The sequence below is a fragment of the Rousettus aegyptiacus genome, unplaced genomic scaffold (genome assembly GCF_014176215.1).
Source record: "Rousettus aegyptiacus isolate mRouAeg1 unplaced genomic scaffold, mRouAeg1.p scaffold_m13_p_12, whole genome shotgun sequence".
Taxonomy (NCBI): domain Eukaryota; kingdom Metazoa; phylum Chordata; class Mammalia; order Chiroptera; family Pteropodidae; genus Rousettus; species Rousettus aegyptiacus.
The window spans coordinates 9,190,434-9,200,407 of record NW_023416287.1 but is presented as its reverse complement, the minus strand read 5'-3'; positions in this window follow the sequence as shown (position 1 = coordinate 9,200,407).

The window sequence follows — 9,974 nt, the reverse complement described above, 5'->3', positions numbered from 1 at the left end:
GGTCTGGGAAATGTAGTCTTCCTTCTGCCAGGATCAAAGTTTATTACTGTGATGGGGGAATGAAGGTCGGGAGACAGTAGATGACTCTGTCCACTCCTGCTCACATTGCTCCAGCCTAAGGTGACCGACTGTCCTCGTTTGCTTAGGATGGAGAAGTTTCTTGGAACACAGGATTTGGAGTGCTCAAACTGGGGAAGTTCTGGGCAAACGGGGATGAGTTTGTCTACTCTGTTTCAGCCACACTGGCCTCTTTTCTTTTCCCATAAATATACTGAGCGTTCCTGCCTCAGGGGCTTTGCCTTTGCTGTCAACTCGACCTGGAGTATACGTTCTGCTACTTTTTCCATCAGGAGAGTATTAACGAGATGCCCACGTCGTGTGCGATCTGCTATGCTAAACGCTAAATGCCAGGAGCAGACTGAAAATTCCAACCATGCTCTCGACAGAGATGAGATTAAGTTTTTCTACGCCTCCCTGCCCTCTTCAGTTTCAAAATCTCTGTGGATTAGTAATTTTTATTCTCTGCAGCTCTGAAAGGCACATTTGCCTGAGGCTCTGGCCGGGCTCTCCCAGTATCTGACCTCTTTGATATTAATAATAACCTGAAAGAAGACCATGTATTAAATCCCAAGATTATGATCTAGGAAATGAGGATTTTGAAGAGATGCCTAAGCCTAATAAAGGCAAAGGGTGAATTAAAAGGAAATGTGGGGTGGAGAAGCTTTTCATGAGATAAAGCCACACCTCTTGGGTGAATTCACTGGTGTAATCTTTCTGGAGGGTAATTTGGCAGTATGTTGCAGTTGCTACTAAAAGGTCATAACTTTAGGCCCCAAGTTTCATTTACAGGCATTTACCCCAAGGAAATAATAGGAAAAATATGCAAAGATGAATCTCTAAGACTTTTTAAATGAGGAAAGAAGTATAAAGGCCTTAACACCAGTTGGTGGGGACAGTAGAGACCACTATTCTCTTCCCTGACACCCGTATGTTCTTCAGGTGAGGAAACTGAGGCACAGAGAGCTTTAAGCTACTTGTCCAAGGTCACACAGCAGGAAGTGGCAGAGCTGGGTTTGAACCAGGGAGGTGACTCCAGAGCTTGTGCGGTTCCCCCATTGGCTCTGCCACCTCCTAAACCTCAAAAAGGAATGAGAAGGTCTGCACGGGAATTAGGGCCTCCTGATCCCCACACGCGAGACTGGGAAGAGAACCTGCCTTTGTAGGTGAAATCTGGTTGTAAGTCTACCAGAAACCAAAAGCCCATGTCACAGGCATGGCCAGAAAGACTGTCAGTCAGCGGCATGAGAACGACAGTGACAAGGATAGCATCTGCTAAGAGATGAGCAAGATGAGAGCACACCATAAATGATGAGAGGAGGACAGGTCCTTCCCAACAGCTGACATGTCATCTCGCAGAGAAGTGGCCCATGGGGAGGGAACTGTTCCTCGACATGAATAGCGTGTGGTCGGAGGCCGAACTGCTAGGCGCACAGGAGTGATCGGTGGTCCCCTGGGAGCAGTCGGGGGCTCTTGGACAGATGATCAGGGTTCCCGGATGCTTAGCTCCTCTCTGGGGGGTGACCTTCTGCCCTGTCTCTTCTGAAGGCAGTCATAACAGCAGGAAGCCAAAAGCTGGGTGTCATGTAGACTTGGATATGAGTCTCACTTCCTGCCAGGCCAATGACTCAGAGCCTCGGGTCCCAAGTTCATAAAGTGGGGCTACTACCAACAACCTCTATTGGCTGTCCGCTGGGGCCAGGCTCTTGTTACGTGCCTTTAATTTCTAGGGACAGAGACTTTATTATCCTCGTTTAGACCGAGAAAATAGAGGTGCACAGAGATTAAGTCACTTCTCTGGGGTCACACAGACGCCATCTGTGGAGTTAGAACTCCAGCTGGTGAGGATCACATGGAGCCCGTGGCACTGTGCTGGTCACGTGGTGGGTGCTCTGGAATGTCAGGTGCTGTTTGTAATCATTACTGCTGCTGCCGCCACTGGCACCGTGACTAAACCACTGTGTCTGCCCCCGAGGGCTGTCGTGAGCACGGAGCGAGGTGACGCACGTGGGACCCGGCACTGGCTGGGGGAAACAGAGCCGAGAGTAACCACTTGGTGACAGTGAGGGCAGCTCTGGCCGATGGTACTAAGCCCCATGCTGCCCATTTCTCTGTCTGTAACCTCTTGAGAGCCTGGACCCCATGAGGGTCAGAGGATGGGTCTGGGTTCTTGGGAAGGGGCAGCTGGGCCCAGCTCCTGGGCTGCTGCTCCATCCGGGGCCTGACCCCACACTCTTCCCAAGGCCGCGCTCCCTGGTGAGCCTGGGGGGTTTTAGGGCTGAGCAGCTACAGGCCAGGGTTCTGCCATCTGGTCTGTGCACCAACCCCGACACTCTGCCTTGCAGGCTGCTGGGCACACACTGAAGGTCGTGACCTGTCCTGTCAGTATCTACTGGGCACAGCCCTTTTCCTCTCCCGGTGAGCAGAGGAGAAGGTGCGTCCCAGGGTGAAGCCGGCCCCCTCACTGTAGGATAAATGGCACCTGGTCAAAGTCATCCACAGCCGGCTGCTCCCTAGTGCAGAGTGAATCAGATCACAAGTTGTGACGCATTAGTGGAGCTTGAAATCAGGGAGATCCCAGCATTTAAAGACCAGAATCAAATAGATGAGAAAACACCAGGTCGCGAGGTGTGCCTTGAATGCAAGCGCTGTTCGGGGAAAACCCTTCTTCATTTTTATATAAATAGACGTGTGTGTGTAGGAGGGTCATGGTGTGACATGTGTTTTGTTGCATTAAAAAGTGTTTGGAAACCTTCGCGTCACAGGACTGGGAAGTCACCCCGGGGGTCTGGGCCCCGTTGTGAGAGAAAGAGGGTGGGCGGGGCCACAGCGAGGTGACACATGCCGGGACAGCGGCGAGCCCCTGGGCCCCACCTCTATTTTGCTCCCTGGTTAAGCTGCTCCGGCCCCTCCTTGTCACTACTCTGTACCCCATGTCCCTGCTTTCCCCTCCTCGTAACTGGGGTGCTAGGGAAGAAACGCCCCAGGGGGCCCCGAGCCAGGTCTGGCGCAGGTGGGGCTACGCCCCACTCTCTGGGCGCTCGGATGGGTTAACCTCGCCCTGCCTGCCTGCGCCTCAGGCTCCCCGGTGGGCCCGGGCTCTGGTTCCCACGCTGGGAACTTGCTGGAGGTGGCACGGCCACCATCCCAGAGCCCCAGGCCCGTCTCCTGACCACACCCGGGGACTGGCCCCATGGCCGCAGCAGACGAGCAGGCGCGATGCTTATCAGAGCCGTCCCTGTCCTGGTCGCCCTGCCGGCCGCCCGCCCCTCCCAAATAAAGCACTGGAACTTGAAACCTTGCCTCAGGGTCCGCTTCTGGGGAAACCCAAACTAAGACGCGGAGCGGAGGCCTGCTTCTGGTCCGTGTTTACATTCCGTGCGGTGATGTGTCAGCACGTGGTTCGTATGTGCATGTTCTTCCGGAGTTGGCGCCGATTTGCAAGACAAAAGAACGGCATGAACCCGTGTCAAGGGTTTTACAGGGCGAGGAGGCAAGGATGCGGCCCTCTCATCGATGACCCACAGTGAGGGGGACGGGAGCTGCAGGGCAGAGGGCGATGAAGCCAGAGGAAATGGCAGCGCGCAGCGGGGAGGCCACAGGGCGCATGGAGCGGGGAGAGGAAGGGGAGGCGGGGAGGGGGTGCTGCGAGTGACAGGGAGAGGCGGGGCCCGCGGGCGTCTCTGGAGCTGGGGGCGCAGCCGCCCTGGGTGCGGAGCCAGTAGCCGCCCTGGCTCAGGGACTCGGATTGTCCACGCGGCGACCCCCAGAGCTTGAACGCTCCGTTGGAACAGGAAGTGTGTCCAACAGATCTTGGGGGCCGTTCAATTGTCATTCCATACGTGTGAGGCCTGGACACATGTGCGTGCAAACTTACACTCAGACACACTCACGCACACACACATGCGCTCTCCCACACCCGCACACACTCGTACGCTCAGACACAGCATGTCGGACGTCATCAGAATGCCAGGCCATGCCTTGGCCTCCTCGCAGAGACCCATGTGACCCCGCTAATCAGAAGAGGCCCCGCGTCCTGGGGGGGAGCCCTGGCATCCGTCCACCTGTTCTCCATGGCAACCCAGCCTGATACCTGTTTGTAAGTTGAAAAGCTTCAGGGCTTTTCAACCATCTCTCACGTTAATTCATGCAGATCGACTGTTCACTAGTCAGCAAGCCCACTGCTACGTGAGGCGGTGAGGCACAAAGCTGGCATCTGCTGCGTGTGCGTGCGTGTGTGTGTGTGTGCGCGCGCGTGTATGCGTGTGGCGAGTTTGGCCACAGCTAGGATGAGGTTGTGGGTGAGGTGCCGTGAAAAATACGGCCAGTGGTAATTGGATTACTGTTGTTGATTGCTTTTAAAATGGTAGGTTCGCCCCAAAGACAGATTGATTACACCTGGTGAGTTCCAAGGCGTCTCACTGATCACAAGGGGGGAGGCGGCAAGGCGCTCTCGCAGGTCTGACTGAAGCTCCCTGCAGCCCTGAGATGCTGGTGCAGGAGGCGTCAGCATCCGGGGCCGGGATGTGCGAGAGAGCCTGAGCGCGTCACCGAACGGTCTGCGGTGAGTGGCAGTGACCAGGACTCTGAGGAGCCGGGACTCCGTGTGGCAGAACTCCAGGCTCTGCCGTCCTCTCCCTCCGGGCGAGGGACATGGTGGGCGGTGGGGCTGGGAGGAGGAGGGGGAGACGGGCGGAGGAGACATGGCTGGATTCGGTTCCTCCATCCGTAGCAGGGTCTCGAACCCCAATGCCAGAAACAAAAGCAGCGAGGGGGCCAGACCCGAGCAGCCGGCAGCCAGCCCTTCCCGAGGGACGGTCGCCTGCCAGGCGGGCTCCCAGCAGGTGCCGGGCGTTGACTCCGCCAACCCCCCAGCCCTGTGGGGAGGTTTATTACAGTTTCTGTTGTCGAAGGGGAAACTCCAGGGAGGGAAAGGGGCTCGCCCGGGTCACACGGCTGGCGAGCGGCACGTGGACAACACAGAACAGGGCTTGGGAGGCAGATCCCGGGCAATGGGGAGGGGTGGAGACTGCGGCTAACTGCAGAGCACAGTTACAAGGGGTAGCCTGGACGTCGCGCCACCAGTGGCTTCTGTGAGGGGACATGGCCCGGGGTGGCCCCGTCGCCTGACGCTGTGGGAGAGTCAAGGAGTCAGAGTCTCCAGTGGAATCCCGAGCTCCTACACGTTGGTATCGGTTCACACTTTTCAAAAACACCAAGAGGGACAAACACGACATAGAGGCTGGTGTCGGGCCACACGTCCGCAGGGCGACCGCTGGCCCACTGAGGGAGCGTCGAGGCTGTGACCGGCGCTGGGCTGGGCGGCGTGGGGGTTACAGACACGGGTGAGACGAGGGCTTTTCCCTGCAAGGACTTCGACCCCCCTGGCCCCCTGCAGGTCAGTCATGTTCAGGGGTGACGGCCACTGAGCTAATTCTGGTAGTCTGCAGAGTTCAGAGGGTGGCCAAGGGAAGCGCTCTGGGCGAAGGGGGGTGGGCCTCAGGGCTACAGGGATGTGACAGGACATGGCCCCGGCCGGACACGGCTCATTTCTGGAGCGGAGAGTGAGGTCCGTTTTCCTGGAGTTGCCCTGGCTACCGAAAGGCCAGGCGCTGCTGGGCCCGTATTTCCGCGTGGCCTCCCCTGGCTGGCGACGGGGCTCGTCCTGCGGGCCAGACCGCCCTCCGCCCCTGCATGAGTCCCCTGCGCCCCAGGCCCCTAGCTTTGCATTGTCGTCTCCCCACCTCTCGCAAAGCTCCCCGCCCCAGCAGGCCAGGGCAGTGGCAGCTTTGGGACATTGCCCGCCTGCCCCCGTGTGGGCAGAGCTGACCCTCGAAGAGGCCAGGATAGAAGCCCCACAATAAGCGTCTCCCTCACAACGGCCAACTCTCCTCAGACGGTCACTTCTGGAGAAGGCCAGGCGGCAGGAGCCAGATGTTGGCATCTGACCTGCTCCCGTACGCTCCCTGGGGCCAAAGCGATCGTCTTTTGTAAGCGCTGGTGCGGGACAAGTGGCCGCTGTCCTCTACTTCGGGGGTGCATGCTCACCCCTGGCGGCCTGCAGGGCTCCAGAAACGTCCATAACATCGGCTCGTGCACTCTGTCGCTCCCTGCAGACGGTGAGGGTCCCCCGAGGCCAAGGAGGAGCCCCGAGCCCCAATCTGCTGCCCACGTCTGAGAACAGCCGCCAAGAGAAGACGCCAAACAGCCGGGGCTCCTGGCAGCCGCTCAATCCGGCAGAGCGTTTCTTGCAAATCACTCCTTACAGCCGAGATCGGGGCAGGACTCCGCACGTCCCGGCGTCTACGGTCTGCGGGTTTTCAGCCGCCTGGGCGCATCTGGGGCAGGCTGCTCGCCCGTGGGTGGGAGACGCTTTGGAAGACGTGGCCGCCCTGATCGGCCGGGGTCTTCCCTTCTGCGGAAGGACGTGGCGCCCAGTGCCCTCTCGTGCATCCCCGGGAGCCCCGGTGTCGGGGTGACAGGAGTGACTGAAGCGCCGTTTCCATCCCTGTCCTGACAGAGTGTCGTCTGAGGCCGTGCAGGGGCACGAGGCAGGGCCGGTGTGGGGGACGGGACTGAAGGATGTCGGACAGCAGGGTGCAGGTCACGTGTGGGGGGGGGCCGGGGGGCCGGGGGCACAGGAGGAAACGTCAGTGCTGGAGAGGAGGAGGGCAGGGGGCGCTCGTGCCAGGGCCTGAGGCTGTGGTCCCTGACAGTCTCAAGTGGCTGCACAGAGCCCGCCCTGTTGCGTTCGGCTGCCCCCAGACCCGCCGCCATGGAGGCCTCTGGGGAGGGGATCTGCCTCCCAGGACCCTGCTGGTCTCTGTCACTTCGTCTCCCTTCGGTCATTGTACAGATGGATGCTCACAGCCCTACCGGTGGCCCATTGGCGTCTCCTGCTCACCGTCCTCTCTGTTCCTGGTTCTTGGTGTCTGTGCAGCAGCGACAGCCCAGGCTGCCTCCCAGGGCTGAGGTCCGCCTCCTGCAGAAAGCTCACCACAGCCGGCACCCCCAGGGTCCTGGGCAGAGCAGGGACGGGGGTGACGGGCAATGAGCTCTCATCTCTGCTTCTTCCCTGCGTTCCCACCTACTCGTCTCCTGGACTCTCTGCCCCGGATCCTGACGACTCTGAAAGCCCCCGGTGACATCCCAGCCCCGTACGCATGTTGCTGCAGCTCAGCCGCCAAGGCCAGGGCACCTCGCTCAGCTCTGCGGTCTCTGCCGATGCCCCTACCTCCAGCCCTCCTCGCTCCCTCCCCACGCCCTATGGGAATGTGGGCCCGTCCCAGAGCAAGCCACCGATGCCACCACGCAGTGCACCGACCCCTCACTCCAACTCTGCAAAGACCCCGCTGGTCTGTTTCTGGTCCCTGTCCCTTCTGCAGTAAACACCGCCCAGCGCTTTGGGTGACCCATTGGCCTCTCTTCCCAGGGCTGATCTGTGTGAAAGGGGCCAGAAAACCACTCCCTCGGGGTCGGGGATGGGCAGTGCTGTGGAGCCTGTACAGCTGGGCTGCTGTGATCGCTGCCTCTCCGCTTGTGTAATGGCTCCTCGGGGACCCCTCTAGGGGGTGGGTGTGGGAAGGGAGAGGACAGGTTAAACAGAGAGCACAGGGAGGGGCCGGCAGCAGGGGTAATTAAAATTTCTTGTAGCGTTGCCAGGCTGCTGTTCAATCCCTCGTCTATGTGAAAATGTAGGCACAGGCCCCAGGAAAGCCGATGTGGCACTGCCCGCTGCGCTGATCTTTCCGTTACACCCTTTACCTGTCGATCTGGACATCCTGGTCAACTCGCGTCACTTTTTCAAATCTTGTGCGATAGGCTGGACTTTTCCGCCCAAACAGTGATGGTGAACTGAACAGCATGCTAGGTCCAGGCCCCGTGCTGAGGGCACTAACTCGTTTGATCCTCTCTGTGGCCCTGTGAGGTGGGAGCTATTATCATCCCCATTCTATAATGAGGGAACAGTCGCAGAGAGGTTAACTAACTCGGCCAAGGTGACCCGGCTAGTAAGGCGGAGAGCTGGGATTTGAACCCAGGGAGCCTGGCTTCAGAGTCTAGCGTCCTAGCCACTCTTCCGTGTAGCCCCTGAAATAAATTCCAGCTGCAATTACAAGGGGCTTTCATCTGGGGCAGGTACGAGGATGTTTCTCCGTGGGTCCTACAGGGCCCTCTCTGAAGGGTGGGTGGGCTGTGACTCAGATTCCACGCCTCTGTTGTCTCTGCCTAGAGCCCCCTCCACGACCCCTCCCGCAATCTGCTCCTTCTCCTTCTTCAGGACTCGGGTCAAATGTCCCCTCCTCATTCCCCGAGTCCCACGTCCATCGCTCCACGGCTTCGGCCTGGTTAAATGTCTTCCCAGTACGTTTCACCTCTGACAGCGTCTCACGCGTGGCTTTGATTTCCTGCTCCCTGTCTGTCTCCTGCCACAAGTGCAAGGTCTGGGGGGCAGGACTGGGATCCCGGCTGCACCCCCAGCCCTGGAGCTGTGCCTGGTGGCATATGCGCACAAGACCTATCGGATGAACTCTGCGCACTGGTCGCTGGAGGGCGCTGGAGGGAATCGCCAAGGCGGCCCAATCCCTGCTCACCTGACAGGAAGAGGAGGGGGTGCTCTGGAAGCTGTGCCCCCGACCACCTGGCTGCAGTGCCACACGGGCACCCGTCACGGACACACAGGACACGCGCCGTCATGGAGCCCGTTGACCTTCCAGCAAGAGCGAGCCGTCTGTGCCCAAGGCTGAGCTCAGTTTCCAGAATCTAGTCCACGTGGACGCCCCAATCAGCAAACCGCAGCCCCGCGCCCCTGGGACGGACAGAGAGCGGAGGTGGCAGCGGGGAAGGACCCTCCACACAGCCCTGCGCGTCGGGGAACAGAACACACACGGGGGGCGCTTCTCGCCCGCCCCAGCCAGCGTGGCGCTCCGGCCCCCCCCCCCAGTTCCTCTGCCTTCTGTCTCCTGGAAGGAATCCTGACATTTCCACACTTTTTTCTTTTCTTTCTGAGTGATGGGCACAGGCTGTGGTGTAATACACACTTGGACGATTCGCTTCCCTTGTCACATCCTGAGCTCAAACCAGGCGGCCTCCTTAGGAGTTGACAGTCGGTTTTGTTAAAAGTGTCACAGTCACCAAGGAAGTTGTTCCCCTAGGAGAAGAATGTGGGGTTTGTACCCATGAAATGTTGGCGGGGGCGTTTCTTTTCTAAAACCTAATCGAGCCTCTCAGCCTACCTGTCATTGCAGAGGCGGCTGGAGACGGTGCGGGGTGAGGAGCGCGCGTCGTGTCCCGGGCGGTGGAGACGGGCAGCGACGTGGGTGAAGCTCCACCCCCAGGAGCAGCTGGTGCTGCAGGACCCTCCTGGACTGGAGTCTGGGGCTGCGGGACCTGGTGCTCTGGCTGTTCGGCTGGGTGACCTCGGGGAGCTGGGCTGGGTCTCCATTTCCTTACCTGTGCAGCGAGAATGACCCTGTCCTGTACCTCTCAGGATTGTTGGGGACCCACCTGAAGTGATGCAGCACTTAAAGCTGCTCCACGCCTGCAAATCAGTCCAAAATCTGACCTCGAGTTTCAAGTTCATGATACATTTTCACATCTTTTTCTTTTCCGTGATGCAAATGAAGATTCTTCTGCAGCCGACACTGGTACATTACTATTTACAATATTTAGATTTCGCAAATTTTCTCTAATAGCCTTTTCCTGTTCACCAATTCCATTCAAGATACCAAATTAGATACACTGTGTTTTTCACACTTTCTTGGACATGGATCAAACTTATAGAAATACATTTCATATCACAGGATAATAAACATGCTTAAAGAACCTGAAACAAAGTATTCAGAACACAATACTTATTTTTACCAACTGGAATACACCCTCGCGCTTCTCTTCTGTTATATTCTATCTCATCCCATCCC